Genomic DNA, 16,658 nt, shown 5'->3' with positions numbered 1-16,658 from the left:
TTTCCTGGTGTGTGATCTGCTATTAACTCACCGGTACATTTCTCCTTCTGCATCTTTACTCTCATTCTGCCGACTTGTCCACTGCACAACACCGGCGCTCCATCTGTTGTAAGTCCAACAAGTTTGTCCCAGGGCAGTTTCATGTCGGTTACACTTTGACATACGTTTTTAAAAATGTCTTTTCCTGTCGTTGTCCCGTGCATCGATTTAATGTTCAATATTTCCTTTCCACTGATGAAGATGGCGAGCTGAGCAATGCCCATCATGTCTGTACGTTCATCACAGCAAGAGAGTATGCAATAACGTGTTTGCTTCTTTCACAAAACTGTGTTTCTAAATCAGTGGCCATCTCACAAACCCGATCAGCAATCGTATTTCTCCTCAGGCTCACATTTGCCAAAATCTGCCTTTTTTTCTGGATAGCATCGCACAGCTTCATCAGAGTGGTACCGGGCTGATTTGACTGTCTCCTCTGCTACAATAAAATTTGCTTTCACAACAGCTTCACTTTGTGATTTACCAGTTTACTACCAATGTAAACTGTTGGTTTACCAGCAATGTCTGTAAACATACATTCAGTCTCCCACCGGTGCTCTCTCTTTGCCATTGTGAGGGGCTAGCTTCGCAATAACAGAAGTTTGACTTGATTGACGCGGGAATGTTGCCAGGTAGCCTAACGTCTGGGAAAGAGGCCGCAGTGCTGCGTTACAGGATCTGTTGTTTGTGGGTTAATAGCACCTCATATCATCGGGCCATGCATAACAGTAATTAAAAATAATCTATATAAAATGATCTCACTGTCACACAGTTTGAGTGTGTGCAGTGAGAATTCAGTCAAAGTATTTAACTGGAGTGTGAAAAAATAAGCTGAACTCTACAGCTTGTGTGGTCTCCTGTGGCTTTAGGTGCTGACAAGCCTTCCAGCTGTTCTCCAGCATTTTCATTTACAGCCGTAAAATATCTCCACATGTTGCTCCTGTTTCTCTCTCTCTGCAGTCCAAATGGGTTTTATGTGTGTAGCCGAGTCACGTGACGGCACAGTATCAAATCCGAGCAGGGCAGAAGAAGGGGGCGGAGCAAAGTTAGTCTGCCGCATAAGAAGAGGTGTTCGGACAGACAGCTGCTTCTTCATCCGCAGCGAGTAAAATAGTGAACTCGGAGGAGCATCGATCGTAAACCACTACCAATGTTTGGATCGATATCTGCATCGATCTGCCCACCCTTGTCTCCTGGATCGTAGCTGAGATCAGCGTGAACCACGTGGGTCTCTGCTCCCTGATCTGTTTCCTGTGTTTGGAAAGAGTTCCAGCTTCATCGCGGAGTTTCTCTCGGTTTGTGGGCTCATCTAAAGGTAAGCACCGAGCTAACTTTACTGTGAGTTCAGTTCATGTTGAGTTTAGCTCCTGAATGAGGTCTTCTGCTGCTCTCCTCGGTGTCTGTTCACAGTTTATTGTGAACACGTTGAGAGAAGAGTGAGAGAGTGTTTGGAGAAAAACACCAACTAATCATTAGCTCAGCATGCTGGGAGAAGTTGGAGCAGAAAAGTCTTTTCATTGTCCCTGCAGCTGTTTTTCTGCCTGCACCAAACCTCTACAGCCTTGTTTCTATTTGAAGTGATAGCAGGAAATGGATGAGAGCGATCTGCTGCAGTATCAGGGTCACAATAAACTTTATTGTCCAGCTGCTGTGGATGAACACATGAGAGGAAGTGAACTCCTACAAAGTCTCATTTTAATGAGTCTGGCTGCTGTAAAGTGATGCACAGGAAGATGTTAACAAAAACTAATGAAACAGAGATGAAAGTAAACAGTGTTCATATTTGAAAGTACAGAGAATAAAAATATATTGTGGTTAATGTGCAGCTCTTGGTGATTTGGGAGAATCATGTTTCTAATCATGTTGTGGATTGAATTTTTATTTCATTTTGTCTACAGAAGTTTTTCCCACCTGTGATTGTTCGGATTGATTTGTTGGGTTGACCTGAATCATCTGAAGGTTTAAAGCTGCACTTCCCCCAAAAAGAATAAAGTATAATCAAGAAAAATGTAATAATGTCTTCCTGTGTCAAACACAGCTGCAGTCAAAGCAGGAAGGAAAGCACTGAAACCACTGATCAAAGCTCATTAATCAAAGTCTGCTGATCAATAGCAATGAGTACCATTCCCGCTGCAAGTGATCAGTGGTTGTTGATCAATGATCATGAGAATTTGCAAATTAATGCTCAATAACTGACCTCCCAGCCCATTGTTCCTTCAGTGGAGCTCGTTTCAGTCATTATGCAAATGCACTGTTGAAGATTGGGGAAACCTGCAGTCGGTTGAGACTGAAGAAGTCACTTGGATGAGTGACGAAACGTTTCTCCCACAAAAAGCTACGTCCAGATGAACAGAATCAAAGTTTGGGGAATGGTGGAGTTTGGAGAGCGGCACCATGGGGGCTGGAGAGACTTGTGAAGTGGTGATCAGGTGTGGGCCCCTGTTATTATGAATGGTGGGGGTGGGGGGTGGAACTGGGGGCCTGAAGGAGTTGAAAGTGTGGGGTGGGGGAGTAACAGGTCTGTCCCTGTTTGTGGAAACCACAGGAGGAGCTGTTCAGGCTGTTGCTGGGTGTGAATTGTTGATGGAGTCTTTAAACTTGTAGTTGCTGTTTTCCAGACTGAAGCAGAGTCGTTAGCTGAAAACTGGTTTTAGAGCTTCATTCAGGACACCTTCTCAGGCTCTTACAGCCTTACCTGTATCATAACAAAGTGTATAAACCCCAATCCACCTTTAACATGGTCCTTCTCCCAAACCTTCAAATAGGACTTTCTGGCCCTGTCATAGTAAAGGGCTGCTTAGAATATTAGAGCCAATGTCACAAAGTTCCTCCTGAAGTATAAGTGAGTGAGAGAGTTTCCTCACTTTGCAGCACAACACGTCTCACAAGATTTCTACAAGCAATCAGAGTGAAATTTGTACTTTGTGTTGTCAGATGAACATATGAGACACTTTGACTCTTCAGTGCAGTGTGGAGCCTAACAAAGATCTGTTTTGTGTCCCAGCTGATCAGCAGGAGGAGAAGAGTCTGACGGAGCAGCAGAGGAACATTTTCAGCCATCTGGACTCAGCTGAGTCACTACAGAGGAAACAATGAGCTCAACACAGGAGGTGAGGAAAGTATCACAGTTTCACCAAATAATCAGTCACGTCTAAAACTCTCATCCTCCCAACCTGTTATATGACTGTTGTATTTTATTATGTACTATGTTTTTATTTTATATCTATTATGTTTACAAACATCAAGAAGTCACAAGCAAAGAGAAACCACACCACAGCACATGTTTAAATAAGGATATTCATCAAAATTATTTATTAATGAAATTTCAAAACCTTTTCAATCACACAGAAAATACATGTGCAAAGCAACACAACAGTAGCCTGATATCAGACAGAACTGTCACATGATACTAAACATAATGAAGCGCTTCATTATAATTTGTAGATTCAAGCTGCTCTTCATATTTTGACCAGCAGATGTCACCAAAGAGGACTGTTGAAAAGCTTCAAGTAATGACAGTTTGTTCCACGACTGCATTTCACTGGGTTTTGATTATCAATTAAAATTGATTCTAGCTTGGATAACATGATATCAATTCATTAAAATCCTGACTTGATTTTTAAATATAAATTAATTTTGCCCAAAACGCCAGAATCTCAAGTTAAACCTCAGAAAATTTCAACAACCACCAAACGGCTAAAACAGTAATGAGAGCATGTGCACGGATTCTGCACAAAGACGTCCGTGCCGTCGGGGCTGAAAGCCGGCTGCTCACTGATTCTGATGCGTTCTCAGTTCCTTTATGTTTACATCTTTCTTGGCGCTAGGTTCTGAAGCTGCAGGTTTTGTCACTCTCCAAACAAAACTGACTGAACCAGCAGCAAAAGAAGACTGTTGTTTACAGCTCTGTCGGGTGATGTTTCTTTTTTGTTATTGTTTTGCTTTTTGTTTCTCTTTTTTTTTCACTCCCAGCAACAAAGCCTAATTTCTGCTGTTCAATACAGAACAAATGTAAACTTTTTGAAATTATGCAAAATTTCAAAATGCTTAGCTGAGCCGTGTCTGTAATAAAACCTCTGTAACTTTGCTTTGCTTCACTTCAGCAGCATCAGGTAATGTTCATATGTTGATTAATGGTTTTCTTTCGTGTTTGATCCACTGCAGAATATTTTTAAACCCAGGCCAGAAAATTCTCCTTCATGTTTTTCTGTTTTATCCTCAGTTACTTTGACACAAAGGCATCTGCTGTGATGCTTACACCTCTGATGAAGTCTCACACATGTCAGCTTTCATTTTAGAAATATAAAATATGGATAAGTACATAGTGATCAGAATTCTAATATTTCTGATTGTCTGAGGCAAGATTTCCCCGAATCGAAATCAGTGATGATGCCCAGCCCTAAATTTCACTCACTGCCTGTGTTTGTATCTCTGTCACTGCAGGACCAACATGGAGCGAGAAGTCAGCGCTCTCAGGAGGCCGACAAACCTCACAGAAGAAAGGGAGAGAAGAAATACAGCTGTGACGAGTGTGGGAAAGATTTTACTAAGAAGAATTCACTAAAAATCCACCAACTCATCCACACTGGAGAGAGACAGTTCAGCTGTGACAAGTGTGGAAAGTCTTTTACCCACTCTGGAAGCTTAAAAGCACACCAATTCCTCCACAGTGGCGTTAAACCATACAGCTGTGATGAGTGTGGAAAGGATTTTAGCCAACATGCACACCTAAAAACACACCAGCTCATCCATAGTGGAGTTTCAATGGTTTTTGAAAAACATTTATTCTGAACTGTGCACCACAATTTCAAAACATTTTCTGAAAGATGTAACAGTGTACAGGTTCTCACTTTCATTAGAATTGTGTTTATCAAAAGGTCTGACATGGTAAATGCAAATAACAGCATTCTCAACACTTATTTCTTCAATACAATATGCATGTCCTTCATTCATCCCTTTGTGGAACTTCAACGCACTTCTGCTCTCCCCCATATTCCATCTTCACAAGCATATCCTGTGTGGAGATTGAATAAAAATTAGTTGACACTAATTAATGGCACAAATAATCCGGTAATCAATTCCAGCACAGTAAAAAAAGGAATCCTCTTTGAGCCATTACTTGTGTAAAGTATTTTCCCAAAAGACAAGGACACAGGCAACAGGTAATACTGAACTAAATGTAAAACCTCAACCTTTTTCATTTTTACCTAAACCGTGTGCACAAAACTCTGGAGGGATCTATGCTAACGTAGAATCCAGTCAGGACGTCTGCTACTGCTGTTTGCTCGTTTTTTTTTTTTTTTTATGGGCGATCGTTTTCAGGCTTCCAGTAGCACCATTATACCAACATTTCACATTCTAGACATTGTTTTAGGTGTATTTGACCAAAAGTTTGACTGAAAATTCACATGCAAGCTTTTTTTCAAGGCTGTGGTATTTGCCCGCAAACAATACCTTTCAGCTAGCTAAAACAGAATATTATGCTATCAGCGAGCAACATGGCTAATGCCTTTCACACAGCTTTGTCTCAACTCCAAAGAGTCACAGAAGTAAAAGCTCATAATAATAATTGAAACAATCTTTGAAAACATGACTTACCAAGCATGGCAAACAACTCAAATATGTAGAGCAAAATGTTCTGAAACCTTCACTTCAGCTTCGATTGGAGCCTATGGTGCTGGGGGCGGAGTCTGTGAATTTACTCTATTGGTGTCATAGCCCCTGTAGGAGTTCAGAGTTAAGAGGTCAAGAGTTAATGTTTCCATTGTAACACCTCCAGATTTGACATAGAAACACTCATTTTTAACACTCGATTTTAACCCTTTAAGACCTACCATAGAACCAAGTCCGCCAGAGCTTATATTATATTTTTACATGCTGTGGAGCCATTTTTGGGAGCATTTCAAGTTGCTATACATCAATACAACCATTATAGCCCAAACTTTAATAATATGTCTGCATTAGGTGCATAGTAATTACATAAATTGCAAAAAAGTGCAATAAACTACAAAGAAATTGAAAATCGTTTTTGTTTTTTTAACATATATTTCTAGTTAGAGAAATTTAAGAGGCTCATCCCTGAAAACTGTAAATACAAAAAAGTTGCACAAAATAGTTTCCCACCACAGGAAATTTATTTTGAGTGTCTTCATAGTTTTATTTTTGAAATACACCAATTTTTATACACTGCAGGAAAAACGAAAATAAATATTATAGTGCAAATTTGCAAAATAACAGCATATGCATCAAAATAAACTATTTCCAGCAGTGCAATATGAGTCCTAAGCATCCCAGAAACGACACAGAAAGTCATAAACTCAAACATAACTTTTTAAAACACAAGTATAGGCTCATAAGGCCCCGATCGTAAAAAAACTACATTTCCGCAAAATGACGTCACTTCCGGTTTCGGGCAGGTCATGCGGTCATGTGATAGTTCGCGCTGATGGACGTAGGAAGTGTTACAAACAGCTGATCGGATCGGCAAAGCGTGTTTCTGGAATATCATGTTTTTGTTGCTGCAAGTGATTTTTATGCAGTTTTTGCAAAGCTATATGTGGAAGGAAACTGTGACCTAGGACAAGCTGATGGCATAAGATGTAAGTACAACTCCTCCGGTTTCATATGCAAAAAAAATTATTGCGCTAGCTTACGTGGTTGCAGAGCTACCGGGATTTAAAAATAGTTACGCAAAATGGAGCGTGCCCGCTCCGATCGGCTGTAAAGGGTTAACTACTATCATTTTACACCTCAGAGTTACATTAAAAGAATGTGACTCTACTTAGAGTAAAATTAACTCTACTTTTGCAAGAAGACTACTAACACCAAAACATTTAACACTTTTGAATTTGCTGTGTATTATTGTGTTTTTGTTCCATGTATTTTGGCACAGATTTATGGTTGTATTTTCACATCTGTTGTTTCAAAGTTTCAAAGAAAAGGTTTGGGTCTCCAAAACCTGGAAATTCTACTTTTCATTTTGTAAAAAAAGAAAAACAATTCTACAAAGTTTTGTTAGGCGTGTGACAGATCATTTTTCTCTCTCTCTGATGTAACAAATGGAAAGTTCTCTTAACGTCAGCATACCTGTTTTCATTGGCACAGACTGAGGCCTATCAGAGGAGGAGACTTGGCTGATTTCCACATTGAAATTCTACCTTCTGTACAAGCACTGTAGGAGTGGCGTTGAGGCAAAGATAATCTGGCAAATGATCAAGAATCTCAAGTGTCAACAAACCAGATTTTTCTTAGTTGAGCAGAGCTGATGGCAGTGAAACACTGAAGACATTTCTGATTTCGCTTTGTGATGTCGGAGGAGAAGCTGAAGTCCAGACAACACCAGAGGGTAAGCTGACTTGCTGCAATCCAGATCACAATCAGGCAGAAAGAAGCAGGTTTTGTTGTTATTTTTATTGCGTGTTTTACCGAGGCTGGATTATCAGCAAAACACACCTGGGGCCGAGAAGCTCTGACCTCACGAGTAAGTGTCAGGTATTTTTGGATAATCTGTCAGTACAAATCTACAATGTTGTAGTATGTGAATATCATGTGTGTCAAGGAAAAGCAATAGAGAGAAAAACACGTATAAAACTGGCACACTGCATTGTGTGAGAAATGACCTGATGCAGAGCACCGTACAACAAAGCACTTTTAACAACCCAGGGTTTGTTTTCCTTATCACGCCTCACTGACTGTAACTTATCCTCATGTGTTACATGACTGTGGATTCCAGCTCAATACACCAGCTGAGGGCTATGAGTCCATTCACAATACAGAGACAGTGTTGGCAGCAGGTTCTCTGTTTCTGTATATTAAGTGGACAACAAACAGGAAAAAATGTGAAAAATAAAGCTCATCTTAAAAATCTGTTTTTCTTGTTAGTTTTTATCAGTTAAAGATAAAAACTTCAGGCTTGCTTTCAAAAATTCAGGTCTTATTATCTTTGCACTAAGATCTTTAAGAACAGTGATGCTATTTTCCAAACATTGATTAGTTGGGACCTGTGTAGGTGTAGCTTGGACTTGCTCAGGCTGCACGAGAGACAACTCAAAAATCAAAAGCAGGGGCTGACCTCTCCAGACAGAATCCCACTATATCTCTGCATGACAAATCTCCAGACTCGAGCTTTAATTTGGTTATTCTTCCTTATGAAACAAGCAGGAAATAGTAAAGAAGATCAGTCAAAGTTGTGAACAGCTGTCAGGCTTGGATTGGATTTCAAAGATATTTGGGATTTGTGTGTGTGTGTGTGTGTGTGTGTGTGTGTGTGTGTGTGTGTGTGTGTGTGTGTGTGCGCGTGTGTGTGCGTGTGTGCGTGCGTGCGTGCGTGCGTTCCTATACTGTCTTGCCCAAGGACACTTAGTAGGCATAAGAATGGAGACAGCAGCAGCCAAGGATTAGCAGATGACCTGCTCTCCAAAGCACCCCAAGCAGAAAAACCTCACAGCTGAATTACTGTTGCATTTTCTTTTTTCAGTTTTCTTTTGCTTGAAAAACATTCATGTGAAAATAGTCACCCCGTATGCTTTTCCGAAATCACAGTGAGCAAGAGCCACATGTTCAAAATACCCTCATAAAAAATGCTTGTTAACCAGAGGTCATCCATAACCAATATCTAGTTGGTAATATAATACGTTATAAAATACACCTTTTAAAAAGTAGACAGAAGATGTTTAATTGTTCATCATTTTTTATGCGTGTCATGTGTTTCGGAATGAGATCTCAGATTACTAGTAAAACAAAGTGCTCCCAATATTCAGATCTGTGCACTACATGGGGACAGTATCTTCTTATCTTTCTAATCCCCACATCCAGCTTCACAGCACAGACTTCTGCTTGATCAGCTCTGTTTTTTTATTTAACTCAGCCTGGAGTGGACTAAATGCAACATTACAGCAGTTTAGAAAATATTCCCCACCAAGTTGACCCATCGTGCATGTTTTATGTTACTATTGTTTATTTCTTCAAAACTAAAGTCGTCAGGGCTGACATTTTCTTTCCCACACAGAACGATGGACACTGGAACACCTGCAAATGTTTCCTTAAGCCTTTTGTGTGCATTGTGGAATATATGTAAAAAGTGCTTTAGAGTGTAAAATTTCAAACAGTAGAGGATACGATTACTAAAGCTGGACAAACACAGAGAATTTCCATAAAGTCTGAATGACAAAGGAAAAGAAGCTAGGCGTGTTTCTTTGTTTAGCGCTTTTTATGTGTTACGTGAGCCGTGGTGGAGAAAGAGCTCCGTTTGCTTGAGTAACCAAACACAGTACAACAAAGTGCAGGCATGCAAAGTACTGGCCTGTAGATAAGAATCAATAAAATGTGCTTCAAGTGTTACAGTGTAAGCATCTTTGTTTATAATGTAAAGTGATTAATATTATTACCATAATAAAAATAATATAAGGGCAATAAATAAGTGGCATTGCAAGTCTACAAAACGTTTGGGGTTTTTGTGTTTAGAAGCGATTTAAAGGATGTTGTTGATGACTTAAGCTTTTATATTTAACCCTTAAACAACCAGAAGGACCGACCTGATGATCTAAGACCATTTGAGCGATAGTGGTGTAACAGAAATGCTAGCATGTATAGAGGGATTCAGTCTGAGAGCTGGGTTTTGTTAATAACTTAATCAAAGTGTTTTTATTGAGTTTTCAGAAAGCATATCATTCATACAGAAAAGCTCGAACTCAAGTCCTACAACACAGTGTAAGACAAAACTATACCCAGACTTTTGTTAATAACTTAATCAGTGATTTGTGTTTTTGACGCATTTTAGTTCATGATAATTCATCTCATTATTAAATTGAACCAATGTTAGAAGACTTCTCAAACACAAGAGGAAACTGTTGGCATAACTTCAAACAGTCTTTACACAAAAAATGTGTACATATATATCTGATTTAACAATCAGTGGGTCATATGATAGTTGGGTTTTTCTTTGACATTGTAGGGTCTACCTTACAATATAAAGCACCTTGAGGTGACTGATGTTGAGATTGGTACGCTGACAAAATCTTCTGAGTAAACGAGAAGCTGTTCTTAGAAGTTTCTGCATGAATGCATCACTTAAAAAATTGGCGCTCAGGTTCACTGTACAAATGTTAGAAAAGGAAACCGGCCTCTTAAATGTTAAATCCTCTGCACCGGGTTAATGTGTTCTTGTGTGGCATGTTTGCATGACATCATCCAGGAAAGTAAAAAAAAAAAAACCCCTCCTGAGTCTGTTATTGTAAGATTGAGAGTAGTGAAGTCTTTGTGTTACTATTTATAGAGATGTGACTCAATACCAGTCTTCAAATACCAGTTCAGTTTAAGCACACAGACTTACAAACTGTGTAAGCAAGTGATAAAAAATTTAAAAAAATTATTATGTTGTTATTGAAATGTTATTATCATTAAAATATAAAATATTATTATATTATTAGTAATAAATATTCAAATGTTATTATAAAATATTAATCGCTACAGGAAATAGATAAACAAAAGACAACATTTTTTTAATTGAAATTGTTTATATCAGGGGTGCCCAATCCCGGTCCTCGAGAGCTACTATCCTGCAGCTTTTAGATGCATCCCTACTCCAACACAGCTGAATCAAATGGTTTGATCTCTTCAGCATGCCATCATGTTTGGCAAAGGCCTGATAACAAGCCATTCATTTGATTCAGGTGTGTGGGAACAAGGATGCATCTAAAAGCTGCAGGACGGTAGCTCTCGAGGACCGGGATTGGGCACCCCTGGTTTATATGAACAGGTAATGGGACATTTTGCACGTATCCACATACTGAGGAGGCAGTGACCCAATGATATTATGTGATTAACATCATCAGTGGAGATCATATGCTTGTAATGACGTGTTTCCACGCTGTGGTATTGTTACTGATTTAAATCATCCGCCTGGCCCTCTGCCAGCGAGCCACAGTTTTACTGAACGCACCTTTGTTCGTCTCGCTGATCTCGTTCAGGTTTTCTGGCCGTGCCAAAATGAGGCCCTGTGATGGATGCCATCTTGGAAGCATCACAGATCAGCACATACCAGAGACTGGAGCGACCAGCTGCTCTAGTTTCACAGAGCGCCTCATCAGTGCAGACTTCAGCCATCACCACAAACCTACAAAGTGAGACCCATGTAACAACTTAATGTTACTGTAACAAGCTTATTGTTCCATGTGTTCTTTCTTAAGGGTGTTTTTATTCAGAGATGGTATCAGGGTAGCTTTGCATGATTCACAGCTCATTATAATCCTTATTTATCTTATAATGGATTTTTGTGTAAATACCAACCAGTCATGTGAATAAATACAGTAACTGTTGAAGTATGTTTAGCATATGAATTCAGATTTACATTTTCTAGCACTTTTGCACTCACTATGTTCATCTTTCAAATCTCCAACTGTTTACACATTGACGCATGGCTGCCGTAAAAGAAATTATGATTTTAAAGAAATGAGGCACACTTCTTCTTTACTTGGCCCGCAGCTACACTACATTTGTCTCTTTAAACCGAACTGACAGACTGACCCTGTCTTTCAGTGATGACCTGCAGATGGATGCGGTGGAGTTTTCCACGATTCTTTATCTGCTGATGAATCACAACCTAGACCTGATAAACTTTAACTTGGAGAATAAAATCGTCAAGTAAGCTTGATTACCCATAAATACGCAGTGAACAGCAGCTCCTATGCTTAAAGCCCTGTCTCTGAGAGTTTCCTGATTATCTTCGATCTGACTGTACTCCTCTTTGATTGTCTCCCTGGTCTTGATGCTTTCACGTGGCTTCAATGTGCCCAGTTTGTGTATAAAATCTCGTCTTCCCTCACCTATTGTTAGATCATCTGTTTGTTCTCTCTCTGCGTCTACCTCACATCACCTTATTTGGCCTGCATCTGCATCCTCCCTTTAAGTCCTCTCACTTACTGTAATATTAAAAACTAGAAGCAGGGAAAAACAGCTGGCCCAACATGTGCACTACTCTTGCACAACCTGACATCCAAAATGTATGAAATGAAAAAAGTAAAATGTTTTTTTTGGCCTAAAATCATATGCGTTGTTTACACACAAACATTTAGCAGAGATAATCACATTTGAATTAAAGAAACTGCTTCCGGTGCCTCAGCAAGTAGCTCAGCATGTTTGATTCAGCAGTTATCCCAAGGCTGGAACTGACCCACAGACTGTTTGCTTGCAAGTGAATTTGTTAACCACTACACCCGACGGACATTTACAAACTAACTTTTTAAACTTTGTCTCCACTATAAATCACAAATGATCTGCCACTACATAACTACGCTACATACATATTAATACATCTGAACTTTTATTACTTCACATGCCTTCATTCTGTGTTTTATTCAGGATAAGATGTTATGTTAGTCATCTGCCTCCATTTCACCCTTTCTTTACCATCCTCGTTTGTCACACCAGCCCACTGTCCTCCTTTACAACCTTCATCTATGAGGTGTTACTCCTTTCCTGGCAGCTCCATCTTCAGCATGCTTTGGCCAGTATATTCACTTTCCATCTTCTGCACATGTGCAAACCATCTCAGCCCTGCCTCTCTAATTTTTTCTGTGTTTCGCACTCATTTTTAATCCTGTCCATCCTCTTGCCTTTTTGTTAGTATCACCATCTGTAAAATACGCACCATAGCAGACCGTACTAACATCTTGTAAACCTTCCCTTGCACTGTTGCTGCTTCCTTATTTTACAAATGACCCCTAACACTCATCTCCACTTGCTTCACCCTCCCCACGCTCTCTTCTGCACCTCTCTTGTTCATTGTTTGATGCTTTGAATGTTTGACCCCAGGTATTTACTCATCCACTTTCAATATCCTTGCTCCATGCATCATCAACTTTCTACCTTGCTCCCCTCTGTCACTTGACTTTTATTATTTTTAATATTTCACAATAGCAATCACATATTAGCCATCTTTACTTTTATTTGTACTTCTGCAAGTGAGATGAGCTGATGGTTTGTGTTTTTGTAGCCTTGCACTGTTGAGAGTTCATAAACACTTGGCTTCTTTTTTTAAAAATTTCTTTTTAGAAATGCTTGCGTGAGAACCAACAGTAAAGGACTGGACGTAAAATTCTAGACTCCACCCTCAGCATTAAAGTAAGATACCTTTTCTTTGATCAGTTTTTACCCTATTCCTTATACCATCAAGTTATACTCATCCTTTTCTCTGGTGACACATGGATAATGGAAGTATATTCCACAGGTCATGACATTATCAGCTGGAGAATAGTCACGAATCCTAGAAAGGTGTTCCCTCGATGGAAAACCTTGGATCCAAAATGAAGTTATTGGACCACAATTCTTCCAACTAACCTGCCTTGAAGTCATGTTAATGATTCAAAGCTCTTCAAACTTTGAAGATCATTATTTAAATCACGTCAGAAAGTAAGGACTGCTGTTGAACCTTATTTTCCAAGGTGCCTTCAGAGCAGATGGATTGATTTAGCACAGGTTTTATGCTGGACCACAACCCAAACTCAGCTGAAACAGTTCAAATTTAACTGTGGGATTCTCTCTTCTGCATATGTCTTTAGGTGTAAGTCATTGCTACACCTTACAGTACGAATGGCATCCCGGTGTGTTATGTAGCATTGTATAGTCTCAACATTAAAGCTTTTTAAGGGTCTGTACAGATACAACTGGAATCAAGTGTAGGTAACTTCTAGTTTGCTAAAGCCCCCATGTTAACAATTTGTATTGTAGTTATGACTTCTGTCACATATGTAAAGAGCAACAGAGACAGAGTGTGCCGGTGAAAATCTGGGACATCTCTTCCCCGAAAAGCACCAGCTGTGCTTGTAGTCGACTGGTTTTGTCTTCACTTTACACTTTTGCTCATGTTAACAGATTCCACAAACATTTAAACAAACCTGGGGGGCGGGGGTGGGTTATTTCCATTAACAGCCGGCTGCTGTTGGTTTTCTCAAAAACAAGGGACTTTTTTGGGGATGACTTTCAGTGGTCGAATAATCCGCATTTTTTGCCAGAGAAAAACCTGTTTTTGTTTATACTTCATTTGGAATTAATTTCCAATAAGAAAAATGTTTCCTTCCATATTTTTACCTTTTTGTTTCACTGATGTGATTATTTTTCTTAAGTTTTTCCAGTGAAAAATATCCATTAACTTATACACACACACACGATACCGGTGTTTGCTTACCACAGGAGTGCACAAAGCAAGTTTGGCATAGCCAGTGTGATAGGTGGCTCAAAATAAGCTAAAACCGTTTAGTTCTAAAATGTAAAAAGTTGAACTAATAGACGCTTTCAGCTGCTCCTCTATTTCCACAGAAGTCCCAAAACAGATGGATCCACATCACTTGGCACAGAATTTATGATGCAACCTCCCATTTGTCTGAGCTTAAAGTCCACAAACCTGGCCTAATGTTTCGTTCACTATGACCTGAAATTAGCAAATCAGCCCATGAACTCACCAGGAAACAATTTAAAGAGGTCCAGGCAGACAGATATTTACACAGGAGCTTAAATCTTTTTTGCAACCATAACTATCGCCCCCTGGTGGCCAGCGAGAAAAAAATATAGGTTTAGGGCACTTTGTATTGGCTTCACCTTTCAGACCTGGAGTTTGAAAAGAGACTAAAGAGGACATTTGAAACACCAGCTGAGTCTCCATCAGCACATAAAGAAACTATTGATTGTCCCCACTTCAGTCAGAGACGTCACAGAGAAGCATGCAGTGAAAGGAAACACTGCAAATACCTGAACTCTGTTACTCACATCAATTCAGGTGTTAATCTATTTGTTTTGTGAAATTACATACAATTCCTTATGATCTTGGGGGATAAAAATCCTACAAGTAATATTTTTTTCTCATTTGTGCTCTGTTAGCTGAAATTCCAGCAATAAACACATTTAGCAGCTAATCAGCAGTAATGAAAAGATGAAAGTGTTGCACTCGACATTAATGTGGCCTTGTGGCACACCCGTCTGCTGCCACCATCTTTACATCATCAAACACTTCAAAACTAATGCTGGGCACAAAATTTCAACTGTGGAAATCTAACGTGCAGATTTTGTATCTGGAAAAGTATCGACTGAACTGAAGAAATCATCGACGGTGGGACTGAGTATGTGTGCTGTACATCACAATGTTTTGTTCAATTTTGTTAACACCAGTGAGGTTTTTCTTGTGGTAGTGTTTTTTTAAAAACTTTTTTTAACTCTTTCTCTCATTAAGTTGAAATTTGTAATTTTTTTAAACCTGAGTAAGCTATGAGAGCAGTTGTATGAGCTGTAGTTTATGTTTTCTGTTATTCAACTGAATGAAACAGCATAAAGAGTTTTTGAATAAAGTGAGACATGTTTTCAACAGTAGATGAGTCAATGTGGGCTTTTAACTGGACTGCTAGGATGAGTCAGGATGTTGGGTTAAATTTGATTTGTAAAATAACTAAAGCTGTCAAACAAATGTAAAGGAGTAAAAAATACTGAATTTTCTGCAATAAATCTTTTAAAATAACAGCTGTAAAAATGCTGTAAAAAGACTATAATCTTAAAATGTGAGTTTAAGGTTCACCATAATCCAGTTTGCATTTGTTCCAGGTTTGCTGTACTGCAACCTTAGAGATCATCATGACTACATTTGACTTGATTCACAGAAAGTCTTAATGAAGGAGGATTTACACCTTTCTTCAACAGGAAGAGGAAATATATGCAGGCACCAACTACTGACAATGTGACACATTTAATCTCACTTTATAGGATTTCTGTTCCTTTTTCTGTCAAAGACAGAATTATCGATGAACATAATTTAGATAGACGTGTTTGGCAGTTAGCCTCTGATGGTATGTCTTGGCAGAACGGACCCCAGCTGTGAAAGGGATTAGAGTAGGACCCCTAAGAGCCTAGATCCTGATGGTGGAGACGAAGGTGGTTTATATGGAGCCTGAGTGAAGAAGGGCAAAGAAGAGGAGGGGGTGGGTTGCACAAAGGCGTCTGTAAAGGCCAATGGCAGATGCAAGGTTAGATTTAAAGTATGGGGCATGACTGCTGATTGGTCTGGTGAAGGCGGAACTAGACCAGTGATAACACAAAGAGTTTGACAGTGTGGGAAAGTCAGAGTGATAAAGCTTAGATTTAGCTGGCAGCACACTCCAGGCCTCAAGGGTCAATGACCTGCAGGTTTTAGATCTCACCCTGGGTCAACACACCTGATTCAAATGATTGTTTCATTACCAGGCCTCTGGAGAACTTCAAGAAATATCGAGAAGGTCATTTAGCCATTTAAATCAGCTGTGCTGGATCAAAGATACATCTAAAACCTGCAGGACACCGGCCCTTGAGGCCAGGTTTTGGACACCCCTGGCATAGATCTTGGTTATGGAAATTCATTTATTTATTTATTTATCTTCACACCACATTATGGCTTTATAAGTTCTACTCTGAGTTCTAGTTAATTTTATTTCACCATCAGTTATTTCATAATTTATGGACTTGAATCTTGCTTTAACTTTGGATTGAACTCTTTTATCTAAGACACAAAAAATGTTTACTGTATGTCAATAGACACCAATAAAACATGCATGAGACAGAGTTGGTTTTCAAACCTTTTTCCATCACTTGTCTGTCAGGCTCCCGTT

At 39.4% G+C, this 16,658-nt stretch overlaps 1 long non-coding RNA gene across 2 annotated transcripts; it reads left to right on the top strand.

Moving 5' to 3' along the window:
- The first annotated feature begins 1,042 nt into the window (after positions 1–1,042).
- On the top strand, positions 1,043–15,393 carry LOC113029514 (uncharacterized). 2 transcript variants are annotated; one of them, XR_013911518.1, is made up of 7 exons: positions 1,043–1,351; positions 3,041–3,146; positions 4,480–7,381; positions 11,004–11,156; positions 11,572–11,676; positions 13,087–13,155; positions 13,262–15,393. It is a non-coding gene; the product is annotated as an uncharacterized LOC113029514 (long non-coding RNA). The 2 variants fall into 2 exon arrangements; XR_003273426.2 differs by having other exon boundaries at positions 1,084–3,146.
- The last annotated feature ends 1,265 nt before the right edge of the window (positions 15,394–16,658 follow it).

Source organism: Astatotilapia calliptera, chromosome 9, assembly GCF_964374335.1.
Source record: "Astatotilapia calliptera chromosome 9, fAstCal68.1, whole genome shotgun sequence".
NCBI classification, from domain to species: Eukaryota; Metazoa; Chordata; class Actinopteri; order Cichliformes; family Cichlidae; genus Astatotilapia; species Astatotilapia calliptera.
Note: the sequence above shows the minus strand (reverse complement) of the source record. Positions and strands in the feature narration are given on the sequence as shown.